This window comes from Durio zibethinus, chromosome 16, assembly GCF_047325235.1.
Source record: "Durio zibethinus cultivar Kanyao isolate XHJ-2024 chromosome 16, ASM4732523v1, whole genome shotgun sequence".
Taxonomy (NCBI): Eukaryota; Viridiplantae; Streptophyta; class Magnoliopsida; order Malvales; family Malvaceae; genus Durio; species Durio zibethinus.
The window spans coordinates 6,614,865-6,630,482 of NC_143177.1; the positions used below are offsets into that span (position 1 = coordinate 6,614,865).

General features: G+C 29.5%; 1 non-coding gene and 1 pseudogene across 1 annotated transcript; both read right to left on the reverse strand.

The window, feature by feature from the left end:
• Positions 1–5,502: 5,502 nt before the first annotated feature.
• LOC111298246 (pentatricopeptide repeat-containing protein At2g02980, chloroplastic-like) overlaps positions 5,503–15,618 on the reverse strand; it is a 56,726-nt pseudogene continuing 46,610 nt past the window's right edge.
• On the reverse strand, positions 15,454–15,560 carry LOC149514251 (small nucleolar RNA R71). The gene has a single exon (XR_016328869.1). It is a non-coding gene; the product is annotated as a small nucleolar RNA R71 (small nucleolar RNA).

The window sequence follows — 15,618 nt, forward strand, 5'->3', positions numbered from 1 at the left end:
ATAACATATTAATTTTGAGTTGTAACTAAAATATGTGAAAAAATTATTTTAACCTATAAATGTAAGATTAAAATATCGTAAATTACTTTAAATATCATCAATAAATATTATTTTATCAAACTACTCTTTGGCTTCATTGTGAAAAATTTTTAAAAAAATTAATGACTGCAATGAGTGTGACTATTGCTATCTCATCCATTGTGTTCGTAATTACGATAAATGCTATGTGATTGAAAATGCACCTGTGACCAGATTTTAAATCCATGTTCACATTTAGAGATGGCAATAGGTTGGGGAAGGACATATTTTTGTTTTCCTCGCATCCGACCCAAAATTTCAGTATTTTACTTGATCTTGACCTACCTCCGCTTGGAGGTTTTATTTGTAAAACCTGACCATGACCCACTAAGAAAGGTGTTTCCCCAACCCTGACTTAACCTGACCCGAATTTAATTTATCACAAATTCAAACTTACTGCATGAAAACTTAACAAATCATAGTTTAGATATATTACAAGCATTAACAAATATAACTAAACCAGCCATAAATTCATCTTGTCACAAACATCCTTTTACACTAATGTAAGAACAAGCAGCCCACCTTTGTTTAGGATTCCCACCATAAATGATGGAATTATGGAATACATAAAACTTGGTAAACTAAAATTCAAACATTAAACAAACATAAGTTAATAACTAAAATTTAAACATAGCACATGATACAAGATAAACACCACAAGTCCAAATCACCATAATAAAAAAGTTAAATTGTTTAAACATCTTTTCATCCAACATGGTGAAAATCTCTAAAGACAAAAAATCATTTCATCATAACTATGCTCCATATCCCTATTGTCCTTTAGCCACACTAGTCCTATAAAATAAAACAATAAGATGAATAAATTGATCACATAAAATAATATATTTGAAAACAATAATATAAAAATGAATTAGTTAAAAAAGATAATATCATTTATCAAACTAGTTATCTTTTCTTCAATCTCAATCTCACTCTCATCATCATCTTCATAAAATAGGCTTTCCTCCCAATGAAATTGATCCTAAAAATGATAAAATAAAATATTAACAAATAATATATAACAACAAAACAAAATAATTAACAACATGCTAAAACAAAAAATAAAATTGCATAATATGCATTATTGTACTTTCTTTTTCAACCCGTAACCAATTTTGACAACACGTAAAGCTTTTATAGTTAATGGATGAAGTCTATTATGTTACACACTCACCAATGTCTCTTTAGTACTAAAATTAGACTCTAAAGCAATGGTAGAAACTAGTATGGCATAGATATCTCTAACAATAAGTTGTAAGGTAGGAAATTAAGGTTCAGTTAGTTTTCACTAACTCAATAATCAAAATTTCCTTTTCTTGGTATACTTTTTCATCCAAATAATGATCTAACTCTAATTTTATTTTAAATTTCTTTAATTTTTTCCTTGAAAACAAATCATCATAGTCTTTTAAAATTTTTCAATTTAGTAACACCAACACCATCCAAAGATGAAAAGTTTGAAGTAAAAAGTCCACCTTTCTTCTCCAAAGCCAATTTCTCCCATACTCCTTATTCAAATCTTGACATATTTGCACTATCCTTTTAATTTCAAATTTAGTATTTTCTCCATAAATCTTTTCAAAGTAATACTCCAACAACTCTATTTTGTATCTCAGATCTAAAATTGTGGCAACACCTATTATACTATGCACATTATTCTAATATTTTTTAAATTTACCTAACATGCTCACTACCATAAATGAAATAATTCTATTGCTAAATCCATTCATTCAATGCCAATTTGATTTTGAAAATATTAGGAAAATAAAAATTTGTAGTAGTATATTTTTTACCAAAAAACCCTTAAGTGATATCATAAAATAATTTCAACTTCTCACAAATCTTAACCATCATGATCCAATCATTTTCAGTCGACAAACATTTGTACCAAGGGTCACCATGTAATTGTACACAATGGGAAAAAATATCTTTATAAAACAAAGCTGTTCAAAGCATAAAAAAAGTAGAGTTCTATTGTGTTTTGACATAACACAACTTTTTTTAAGTTGTAATGTGCAATTGATGCATTGCCTTTTCTAAATTTTCTTACCTTTTTGGTGTAGCACCCTAAAAAAGGATATTATCATGAATTCTTTTGATTCCATCTCCAATCACACTTAATCCATCTTTCACAATCAAATGCAAGATATTTTCACAACAACATATATGAAAAAAAACCCTATTGAGCGACAGTGCATCACAACCAATTCTATCAATTAGCAACTCAATAACACCATTATTCACACTATAATTATCCATTATAAGAGATGAGAGTTTCTTATTAATATTCCAATCTAAGAAACATTTCATCAAACTTGAAGTGATAACCTCTTTCATATATGGAGTTGGCACATATTCAATCCCTCTTAAACAATCAATTATTTATACTAACTTAATAATTAATTCAATAACAATACTTAATAAAAAATGAACACTATCAAAATAAGCTAATTAATAAAATATACTTGATGATGTGTTTTTGTAAACTCCATTCATTTCGATGTAATATGTAGTGATAGCCATGTATCCTATTTTACATGATCAGCAGCCCACATATTAATTGTCATAGCAATTCTCCCTTCATTAGCTTCTAACTTGGATATTCTTTTTGTCTTTTCCTCATTGAAAATCTTTACAATATCACTCTTTATAGTATTTCAAGAAGGCATATTAAACAAAGGTTAGAGACTAGAAAAACACTTTGTGAATTGCACATGAGCAATAATTGATAAAGGATATTTGTGCATGATTATCATGTTGGCAAGCTCCTTCATTGTGATACTTTGGTTAAAGGAAAATTTTTTTAGTGTTACTTTTTCATCTGCCTTCTTTTGATTAGTTACTAGAACTTGTTGACGAATATCCATTTGAAATCGCTTGTTGCACCTCTCTGAATGCTCATACAAATAACTTGTCCCATTCTTAAAAGCACCACTAACATTTTTTTTTTTACAATAATTGTATATTGCCTTCCATTCATTATTGATCTTTTCTATTTTAAAATATTTTTACACTTCTGATTTTAGTTTACTTGAGTTATACTTACTATCATCAACGTCAGCACCCTTGTTAGTCGCATTTAATGTTGAAGTTGCATTTTTATTAGATGTTGGAATGGGACTTTGTTGAATTGGTAATTGATGCGAGGTAAAAGTAAAAATGGTCAAGAAACATGAATTATCTCCCAAATTAGACATTTTAACTTCATTGATAAAAAGAAAAATTAAAGTACTTACAAGTCACAAAATTAAACAAGAAATATGAAAAAGAAAAGAAATGCAAATTACATTTAAATTGTATTGAATATTTGTTCAAATTTAAGCAAATTCAAGTTTCACTTCAAAGTTCAGAGTATTAGTATAATTCAAGAATCAACTAGAACGAGAAAAGAATGAGATCGTTTTTTAGCCTAACAAAACATACGTACAAAGCATTAAATTTCAACTAAAATTAAAAGTTATATATGTTGAGTCCATAAAAAACATGTGCTTTTGTGACATGAGGAAATGATAAATGATGGTTCAATTTAGTCCAAACTAATCAAATAGATCATATGTTCAACTAATATAATAACATGGTTTTGTTAATTTGGTATTGTGGTTTATTAATTTTTCATGGTTACTATATGCAAGATCCAACCACACTGCCATTACTTTGTCAAACAACCTCCATTAAACACTAGGGCTTTTATGGCAAAAGAAACACATTATTGTTTATATATATATATATAGGCATCATATATATAAGTTTAAATGTGTGTTTCATTCAAGATATTTACTCAAAGCTTTGAAAGCATATACACTACCAATGGATTGTTATATACCATCAAAGCTATTAACCAATAAATACAAGTTCATTCACCATGGCAAAACTTCAAAAAGACTTTGATTCCATAAAATGAGAAAAAAGAGATAAAAAAATAAAAAGCCATCAAAAGCTTTAAATGGTTAAATTTCATATTAATTCCTAACAAACAAAACTTACTATTTGACTTGGAAGAGATACCTAAAACCAAAAAGGAAAACATGGGCACACAATATGAATGTGCAATCAATGACATACTGTTGAAGAGTTGTAACCAAAAAGAAAAAAAAAATACATTCTATTGTAGTGAGATTTAATTTAGTCAAATTTTAAGCAGCATTCAACATTTTTATTGTTAAAGATTTCAAACCAATTCCAAAAGGTAGCATATATAGTTAACTCTGTTAGTTAAGAAACACTGAATAAAAAATTAAGATACCTAAAGAAATCGCTTTTCAATTTTCAGTACAGGCGCACGAAGTAAACACATAGAAATGCTAGTTTTGGCCTAAAAAATAGCATCTTAATTACCATGACACTGAATACCTAACCACAAAAATAATTTTTTTTCCTAAGGCAAAGGTCAATGCAAATTAATAAATAATGTTGATATTTCAAGCCAAAAAAAAAGAAAAGAAAACTATCACTCTAAGCAAGAATGAAGGAATCAAAACTTAATTTTTCTAGTTACATTTGAGTTAGTTATCATAAACTTTAACAAATTATTAGTGGCATGTTAAACTGATTTTGCATTTATTAATTAATTTTGCTATGCATATAGCTCAGCTAATTACATGCATTAGTTAATTACCTATAAATGGAATGCCACGGGAAAACTTTAGCATACAATTGCTAGTTATAGATTTAGTTGGACTAACCAAAGATTTAACCTTGTTTTTTTCACCAAACTTTAGATGAAGCAATAGACCGAATATTAAGTTGTTAAAGATATTTTATGAGAAACATAATGTTATAATTTATTGAGACAAAAAATCAAACACTCTAAATGCTTAACAAAGAACATTAAAAAAGAAAAAAAATCTATGAGAAAGAAAGAAAGGGGGACTAACCATGAATGAACCAAGCTTTTGGTAAGTGGTGACCCATTTCTTTTAAATGAAACTATTAGAAGGGAGGTTGTTCGATAGATGGAAGCAAACCCACTAGGACAATACAACTATTCATTCCAAGTTTTTTTTTTTTTTTTTATAGATTTGAGAGATTGAACTAGAAGGAGGGAACAAATGGATGATAAAGGTTTTAGAAATGAATGGATGGGTAACGCTCTTAGAAATGAAGCTCGTGGATTGGATGGATGGATGGGAAAAAATTTGTAAAGTTGAGAGAGACAGCTATGGAGGTTGGGGTTAGAATTATGAAGTAGGAGCCAGAAAGAAATGGAAACCTTAAAAGATTTGCATATAAATATATACAAAGGTATTTTGGTAAATAATCTAGGTCGAGGTAAGTTTTATATAAACCTGCATCTGACCTGACTCCAATGTTTTTAAAAAATAAAGCCAACTCAACCCAACCTGAAACCTGTTTTTAAAAAATATAACACTATAGGGTCAAGTCAGGGTGGAACCCGATGACTTCAGGTTGATTTGCCTTCCCTACTCACATCTGCTTTTCATCCCATCTAACAATTCCACCATATGCATTTGATAAAAGTACATAATCACCATCATGATTAGTATCAAGTTTATAAATCCTCTCATTTGCTTTAATAGCTAACTTAAGCTTTTTATGTTTCACACAAACTCTAAGCAAAGCCCTTCGAAAAACTGCATTCGATCTAGAAGTCATTCTATCCACAAATTCAAAAGCTTTATGAAAGCAACCATGCATGATCAAGTAAATCAACCACACTATCGTAATGTTTAACCGTAGGTTCCATCCCATAATGCATCTTTATTCTTTAAAAAAATCCCCATCTTTTGTCTTTAAGAGTCAAGTCCCCATGACTATATGGCACTAAAATCCCATTGAAAGTAACATGATAAGACTTTAAACTAGTTTTTTTTCCATCTCATAAAACACTTTCAATGTTTTTTTAATGCATTCATGAACAACTAGCTCTTTAATCAACACCATCAGGTCAAAACATTTTTCACAAGCATTTCGTTAAAAACTTTTATACAATCATCAGTAAAGCCATATCTAGAATACATATCAATCAATGCAGTATCCAATGAAATGAAGTGATTCAATCTAGTTCTTGAAATAAAATCATCAACTTAGTTACCTAATTTAAAGTACCTAAGCTTGTAACTGCAAACATTACACTGAGCATAGTAACTCCATCAAGCTTAAAATATTTTTTCAACTACATTACTAAAACACAGCTAAAGCTTCATACCCAAAATTATTTTATTGAATACGTCGAGTGCCTTGCCACTAATCCAAATAATTAGTGTGTTTTGTATATAAATGTCAAAATCCAAACCAAGTTTGATTATGAGTGCATGAATGTCATGACCTCTGTGGAGACTGGCACAGGTTTTAAAAATGAAAGGAAAAGTCAAGTGATCTAGGGATAAGCTATTACAACACATGGTGGAGAATAGAAAAATAATATGAGGAGAGAAGTGAGGTCAGCCTAATAATTGTGTTGTAAATAAAGGTGTCAGAAGTGAGAATGCGAGTGAAAATAGAGTGTGCATAGAATAATGATGTAGAGATAGAGGCAATACAAAGTAGTTGGAGGGGACAAAAAAAGAAGGGATTATTTTGGAGGTCGATTTTGATGAGGTGAGCATAGAGCTTGTAAACATTATTTGTAGATAGAATGACATACACATTATCAGGTCTATCTTTTTAGTTTCTTTTTCTTGATTTCTAAAGTTAATTGGCCTGGGCTTATTCGTGTTGATTATTGTGTTGTTTATGTCGAGATGCTGAGATAATAAGAGCACTAAAATTTTTAAGAACACCTAAAATAAATTTAAAAAAGATAAAAAGTTAATGTTGAGAGGTTAGTGTTAGGGGCATTTTATGGTCCAAAGGGTAAGATGAACATTTTGCCTCAAAGTTATAAGTCATCAATTAGACAAGGGCAATTTGGTTGTTTTGATCATAGCTGATTTGTCGAGCCTACCTAAAATTTTGAGATCCATGTCAATTTGGCCATTTTAACTAACTTTCAAATGGCACAAAAAAATGTTAACTTGTGACCTTTCAATTGGGTTGTTGATTGCTAGTTTAGGTTGAACCAGCAACGTCAACCTTAACTCAGCCACTTAGAGCTTGGGTTACTTAGGTGTAGCACTTTCACCATATAAGTATAAATAACTGATAACACTAAAATATATAGTTTTTACAAGTCATTTTGATGCAAAAATTTTAAAATTTGATTGAATATGATGCCTTTAACATTTTTTTTCTTGATCATTAGGCATAATGCACATAAGATGTGAATTTCATGTAAGATCATATAGATTCCTTGCAAGATTAGGTTTATCCTAATTCTTGTTATTTTCGACCATGTAAGAGTGAATATTAGCTAAATCCCAATGATGTTAGGACTCTTAAATTCCCTTGGAGAAAGGAATCCTACTTGCATTATAACTCTACATACATTTGGCTATTCCACTGAGAGGAGTTCTATATACACTTGGTATTTAAAGACTTTTACTCGAATAAGAAGTCTTAATTGTATTCAACCAAGAAGAAATCTTATGGAGCAAGAACTCTTTAATTATCTTGAAAGAGTTTTTATGCAAGATAAACACTTTTTAAGAGATAAGGTTAGAGTTTCTATTCAAGAATGATTCTTGAATATTTATCTCAAGAGTTTGAACATAAAGCAAACATTTCAAAAGGATTGCTCTTGGAGTTCATGTTTACCCAAAACTTTTAAAGGATAACAAGATAAAGATTACATGGCAAATCATATGGGAAATAAAGACCAATCAAGAGACTTAATTTGGCCACAGAGGCTCTACCTCACCCTTTTGAAGACTCTCATTTGGCTAAGACACTTCATGCATAAAGATCCCTTGTTCTGTCAACTTTCTTAAAGATTAAGATAATGCTTATCATATAGAGTTTGGATAAAACAAGAACTTGTAATCCCAATCCCCATCTTGGGCGAAACTACCACTATAAATAGGAGGTTCTCTCTTGTAATCCCAACATTCTATTCATTCCCACACTTTTTCTTTCTTTTTTTTTCTTTCAGTTTTTACTAGTTTTTTTTTATAAATTGGCTAGGGTGACAGATTCGTCCAATTCTTTTCTAAATTTTTTATAATTTCTTTCATTCTTGGTTAAGGTGACATACTAACCATAGATTTATTTTTCAAATCTATTTCTAATACAAGTTTATTCTTATTCAAATATTTCTTTCTCTATTTTCTCACACAACATTCTTTTCTTTGTAGGCATTCACATCTTGATTTTATGCTTTCTTTTACATTCGACCAACATTCAAGCATTTTACTTTATTTTGTTTCCTTTTATCTTTGGCCAATTCCTAAAACTACCAAGTGATAGTTGGATAGTTTAGCTTTTTGCCTATACATTTATATTTAAAATTGTTTTACTTTTACTTTCAATGAATCAACCTTTTGGATTGTCTAAATATAAATTTAAAAGAAAAAACTTCCTGTGGTACTTACTTTTGCACCCCATACATAATTCTCATGAGAACGATACTTTGCTTACTCACTTTATTACTTAATATGATCTATGCACTTGTTGGTTATACAAAAAACAATAATAAAGTTTTTGACACTGTTGTTGGTGATTATATATGTGCAAGAATATGAATATCAATAACACTTCTTTTTATTTTTTAATTTAGACTTTTATTTTTCAGTTTCAATGTGTTCTTTCTTTTTCTTCTTTTATTTTTGACTTCAATTGTATTAAGGCCAAAATCTTTTTGGACTATGTTGAGTCATTGTTTGATTATTCCCACATCCAATCATAGTTTCAAAATCCTAAACTATGGTGCATTATTAAAAGGCATGATAAAGATCCCCTTACAACCATAACCTTACAATTAGCCTATTTGGTTGAAAAGGTAAATGCTCTTGAAACAAAATGTAATCTTAGACATGTTCAGTTAGTTCTGAGCACATTTTATAATTATCATGGTTATGAGGGCAATACTATAGTGATAAGTGTCAAGAGAACCATTAGTCGAACACCTATATTCAAGGTTGGGAGAGTCATTCTAGTTACCCATGAGAATTATAGACATTGAATTTTATTCGGGTTTTTAGAGTCGGGCCTGATTTCAATTTATTTGGGCCCAAAGCCCAATTTCATTTATTGGACCTAAGCTCACTACTTTTATTTTATTTTTGTTTTATTATTTGGTTTTATAATTAAATATTAAAATACAACAACATTAAATAAAATATTTAATTAATTAAACAAAAAAAATGAAAAAAAGGGAAATAACGAAAGGCATTATGCTGTACATGGCACCAACCTATCCTAACTACCAATCTGCTCCATTGGCACCCATACCCTAAGTTGACCCAATCACCTAACTTGCTCGCACCCATACTTTGCTAGCCATCAACCTCATTTTCCCCAACTACTGCTGGCTCTCTTGCAACGAAGATTGCAGCTAAAAAAGGTGCAAACCCCATTGAGCTTTATAAATAGAGCTTTAAGAAAAAAAACCCTTTGCTTGAAACTCTACCTAAAAGCCTTGTTAAAAAATACCCATAAAAAAAAACTAAAGAAAACTTTGTAAAAAAAAAAACCCAAAAACCACAACTAAACTCATAAAAAAAAACTAAAAAAAAAAGCCAAATACCATAAATAAAAAAAAGTTCTTTAGGAACGGGAAACCCAACACCAACATAAAAAAAAGCAATAAGGAAATTAAAAAAAAGGGGAAAGCAAAATTTTTTTGGTTTTTCTAGTGAAGTCGAAGGATCTTGATTAGATTTAGGAAGCTTGGGATAGTTTCAAGCCAAAAAGGGTTTAGAACGGGGTAGAGGAGAATAAGGAAGTTTTTTGATGTTTTTTTTAGGTTTTTAGGTGACCGACATAATGGCTGGCAACCATTGATGGTGAACTAGGCCGAAGACTGCACAATGCTGGGTAGCTAATTTTTGGGAATGACTGGCCTTTGGTTTTTTTGTTAAAAGGATTTTAAAGGTTTTTTTTGGAAGTAGAAGAAGAAATAAAGTGAAAAAAAGTGCCTTTTATATGGGAAATAAGACTCTAAAACAACATCGTTTAGGCCATCCAAGATTCGCGAATTACCCAATGACCAAACCTGAGTCTACACAACTCAACCCATAACCCAACATTCATTATCCCTTGATCGATCTAGCTAAACTAATTCAAACTACCTTAGACCGATGTTAACTAGATCGTTGATTGGTCTAGTTCAGGTAAATTTTTTTTGAAATTTTTTTATATTATTTTTGTCATTTTGAGTTTTGTTACTATTATTTATACATGTTTAAATTTTTTAATTTGTTAGAATAAATATTTGTTACTTTTACAATAATAATAACAATAATGAAAACAAAAAAATATAAACCATGAATAATAAAAATTAAAATAAACCTTATAAAATAAAAAAATAATAATAACTAGATAATAATAATAACAATAATAAAAATGAAAATGATTTCAAAACTTTTGATTTTTTTAAATTTGAAAGATAAAGAAGAATAATAACGAATATATATATATATATAATGATAATGAAAATAGAATAATAGAAAAGATGTTTTTTCCCTGCCTAGATAATAGAAGGAATAAAAATCATCTTTTAAAAATAATAATAAATAATTCCACTATGATATTAGGGAATTATTAAATAATAAGAATAAAAACAAATAAGTAATAAACAATAATGATAATAAATTTTATAAAAAATTGAAAGATTTTAAATAATTTTTGGAAATCATAAAAATTGAACTTGTTGTAAAGTCCACCTAGATGTTAAAGATTTTTATAGATGTTCGTATTTTTAAATTTCAAAACCCTAAAACTCTTAAAACCTTAAAATTTCAAATTTTGAAAACCCAAATTTGGAAAACCCCAAAACCCTAAACTCAAAAACTCAAAACCCTAATATTTCCAAACCATAAATTTCAAAACTCTAAACCCTAAAACTTGAAATCTTAAAATCATAAACCCTCAAAACCCTAAAGTTTCAGAACCCTAAAATCCAAAACGTTAAGCCTTTAAAACCATAAAGCCTAAAACTTGAAACCCAAAACCTCAAAATCCTAAAGCAAAATCCTAAAAACCTCAAACGAAACCCTAAATTTGAAAAATCCATCAAGACCTTAAATTTAACACAAATCCTAAATTCAACACATTACCTAAAATTGTCACCCAAAAATAATTCAAACCTTAAAGCCCTAACCTAAACCCATACCCAAAACAATTACAAAATTTTAAGGATACGTGTGAAAATCTCATGCGGAGGAATTTGTTCTTGAATGTCACTTAAAAGATAGGGTATGTAAGGAATTTTATTTCATTAAGTTTTTCGTATGAGCTTCAACCCATGATAATAATGGGATTAAATTAAAGGAAAAAATAAAATGAGATCTTCGATATAAACAGTTGCACCTAAGCATTATCTAGATGTTAGGGAGTTAGGGTGGTCTTATTATATTTAAGAAGCCAATTTGAAAATTGCATTTCCTTACCTTGCATAACATCCATTGGCACACATGCATCTATTCATTATTGTTTGTACTCATTTTGCATGTTTGCACCTTTATTATCATTTGTTAGCTAATTGTACCATCATTAGTTTCTTTTGCATAAAAATGTTTTTTTAATATAGTTTAAAATTGTGAAATTATAAAGTAAAATAAAAATAACATTCCGAAGGAAATAATTTTTTGTACTTTGCCTAGATGTCGGAGAGTCACTAACAATTATATTCTAGAAAGAGTGTTATTTCATTTTTATGGAATGTTATAATAATTCTTAGATGGAAAGAACTATCTTTAAATTCTGCCTATATGTTGAGAGTTTTAAGATAATTCTTTATCCTAAAGATTTTTATAATATTCCTAAATAAAGGACTAATAAAATTGATTTTTTTTCAAAAATAAGGGGAATTATTATTAAATTTCCAATCAAAATAATTTTATCCAACCCTGAAGATAAAGTGTGATTAATTGGTACAATTTTCATAGGTATTATGGGGTGCTAATCCTTTCACGAGCGTAATCGACTCCCGATCCAAATTTTGTTTTCACAGACCAAATTTATCATTTTGATAAACTTTAAACTTGTTTTATCATTTCATTAAAAGGATAAACTTTTGGGTGGCCAATACACCTAAAAAAATATTGGTGGTGACTCTTTCGTTTTTCTTAATTTTAAAATTTTAAACATTCAGCGGTTTCAAAATTGTTATGATAGCTTGGCAACTTTATTGGAAACCTTTTTTTAGAATCGAGTGAAAACTTAATTATGTATTATCCGAATTGTTGGATTTATGGTTTTAGTTGATATTTTATTTTAATTCCTCTATTGTAATTCTTTCAAAAAGAAAAACATTGCATTTAACATCCTACCTTGGTTTTGTCATTCATTTTTCTCTTATGTTATTTAATTGATATATTCTCTGTACACACTTTGCATATTCACTCGCATGCATGAGTTCTAGACTCGGGTTCTATTCTTTTTAGAAGGAAGTAAAGTAGCTACGTTCTTATATAGTGATAACCTCTGCATTTGCTAGCAAAATACTTCCACTCAAATTGTACCCTTTTCATTAGTAACCTATGATGGGTAAGGATTAGGAAGCCTTGATTGCATTAAAAATTTTAGCTTCTTAGTGCTTAATTTTAGTACAATTTGATTATTATTTAAGCTTGTTCTTTAGCATTGCTTAGCAAAAATACTTTTGAAATCATAATTGTCTATGTGTAGGTAAAATGAAGAAAATGAGGAATTTTGGTCAATTTAGATACATTTTCAAGGATTTTTTGTGCAAATTGTGAAAATGGCCTAAAACTAGTGTCATTAAGTTAGATTGATTTTGAGGGAGTTTTTTTAAACCTTTCTTCGATGAATTTTTTTTAGCATTATTTCCAGCATTTCCATTAAGTTTATTGTTAAATTTTCTCCTGAAATACTTGAATATTTTTGTAGCAAAAAAAGAAAACATACATGCATGCAAGAGGCTTAACAAGGAAAAGATGGTGCACTAGTGATATGGAATGCGACCTTCATTTGCATGAGAATTAGGCATCACATTTTAGCATTCAAAGGAAGTTTTCAAAAGGTGATGGCATTGCATATGATAAAGCTTTTATTGGTCACAACTTTGACTATTTGGAAGTTGAAAAATGCATGAGGAAGGCTTGCAATTAAGGAAGAACAAAGAAGCCTACAAACAACCATGCACCAAGTGCAAAAACAAAGAGAAAAGAAGTCTTTAGAAGCTCATCTCATTGTAGATATTTTGGAGAGATTTTTTGGGCTCCATTCACCAGTCACCTACCTATAAATAAGAGTGGAGCCAACCATTTTAGAGAGACTTTAGCTTAGGATTTTATTTTTCTTGTTTTTCAATGTCTGCACTTTACTGCATTTTATTTTCCTAGCAACAACACGGCTCTTGATCGTCATGTTTTTCTATTGATTTTGATTGTAATTTTACATTTCCTCTAGTATTTTTCAATGTTCTTTATTAATTTGGCAATAAAACTTGCAAATTTTGTTTAATTCTAGCTTAAATCTACTAATTTTTCTTTGATACTCAAATTTATTTTTAAATCTATTGATTCTGACCTACCTGCCATTTTTTATGATATCTTATTCAAATCTTATCTTTTCTTGCTCAAAAGTTTTTTCATAGTTTTCTAATTCAATTAGCTAGAAGATATTAAAAATTAAACCTCAAACCTATACCACAGAGTTCCCAATCAAGCTTGGAAAATTCATCTAGATGTAGGTGACAGGTGCATATCATATGTGATCAATCAATTTTGGCATGGAGCTGCTTTCTCGTTGGTGAGTTGTTTGTCTTCTTTTCATTCTAATCCTTAGTTTTACTTGTTTACTTGTTGATTCTTGTTTGATCTAGTTTATTTCTTTATATGTCATTGCTGTTTGGCTAGCATTTACAGTGCATGATTGGTTTTTTGCATTTTTGAGTGCTTTTTAGTTTGCTCGATGGTTGAGCTATTTTTCCTTTATTTTGCTACGAATTTTTTGTTGAAATCTATAGTAAAATTATTGTTTGATCTTGCTTTGGTTCAGTTTAAGCTCATGTTCATTAGAAATTTTTAAATCTACATTTTTAGTTTGTGAATTGTTAAAATTTTGTTTTAGCAAAGCTGCTATTTGGTTAATTTTTTAATTTCTTCATGCGACTTTTCTAACATTTTTTATTTTTTATTTTCTTTTTTCTTTTTCATCTTTTTTCTTAGTCAAACTTTAAATTTTTAGTTCACATTAAGTTTAGTTTGCATCATTTTAGAGCTAGAATTGTAGTTTCAAATTTAGTTTCCAGATTTTACTATACTTTCAATTTTCATGTTCTAGCTTAGATTTTGCAAATTTTTTTATTGCTTGTATTTCAAATATGTTTTTACTTTAAATCATGTTTAGTTCATTGCATTTAAATTTACCTATTTTTTGCACTTTATTTTACTTGTTTACATTTTTCAATTTTACACCATACTATATTTGTGTTACATGCTTTGGTTGATTTTTTTTTTTAGTTTGCTTTCATGTTCATTTGTTGATCGAGCCAACTATAGAAGGGTATGGGGATAAAAAGTACTTAGCTTAGGAAGTTCTACCTAATCTTTATGGGATCAACATCTTGACTTTTATAGTTCTATTATTACTTGAATGGTCTGTGTACTTGCAATTTTCTCAATCAAGTTTTTAGTACCATTGCCAAAGATTAGCATTTAAGAGTCCTAGGTTAAGATCATTCTTCACGATACTTTTTTATAGATTGGTTCCTTTTAGTGTACATACCTTAAGCTAGAGCTTAGGCTTGCTTCTATTTTAGGTGTATATATCCTAGGTTCTGTTTATGATCTTTTTTTCCTTAGTTGTATATACTTAGGTTTCCATTTTATAGTAGTTTGCTAAGTTTAGTGTTCTTAGGTCCCATGTATGCACTCTGTTAGGAATCATGAGTTGATCCACTTAGATTTTAAGCTTGAGGCTACTCGTGGGAGGATTAAAAGGGAGAGACAAATCGATCCTACTATCACTATGATCGAACAAAAAACTAGAGCTCTTAAGGATTATGTTGTGCCCAATCTTCATGGTTTTTAGCCTAGTATTAAGAGGCCAACTATACAAGCCAATAATTTTGAGATTAAACCTATAGTCATCTAGATGATACAACAGTTGTTGCAATTTAGTGGTCATTTGAGTAAGGATTTGAATGCTCATTTTTGGGATTTCTTGGAGATATGTGATACATTTAAACAGAATGGCATTATTAAGGATGTGATTAAGCTTAGGTTATTTCCATTTTCCCTTAGAGATAGAGCTGAGAGTTGGTTAGCCTTGATGCCACTATATTCCATCACCACTTGGGATGATTTAGTGCAAAAGTTCATGGCTAGATTTTTTCCTTTGACCAAGACTACCAAGCTCTAGAATGAGATCACTACATTTGCCTAGCATGACTAGGAGACCTTGCACGAGGCAATGGAAAGATACAAGGAGCTCCCAAGGTGGTGTCCACACCATGGACTACCAAAATTGTTAAAGATTTAGATTTTTTTATAATGGGTTAATGCTTAACACTAGGAC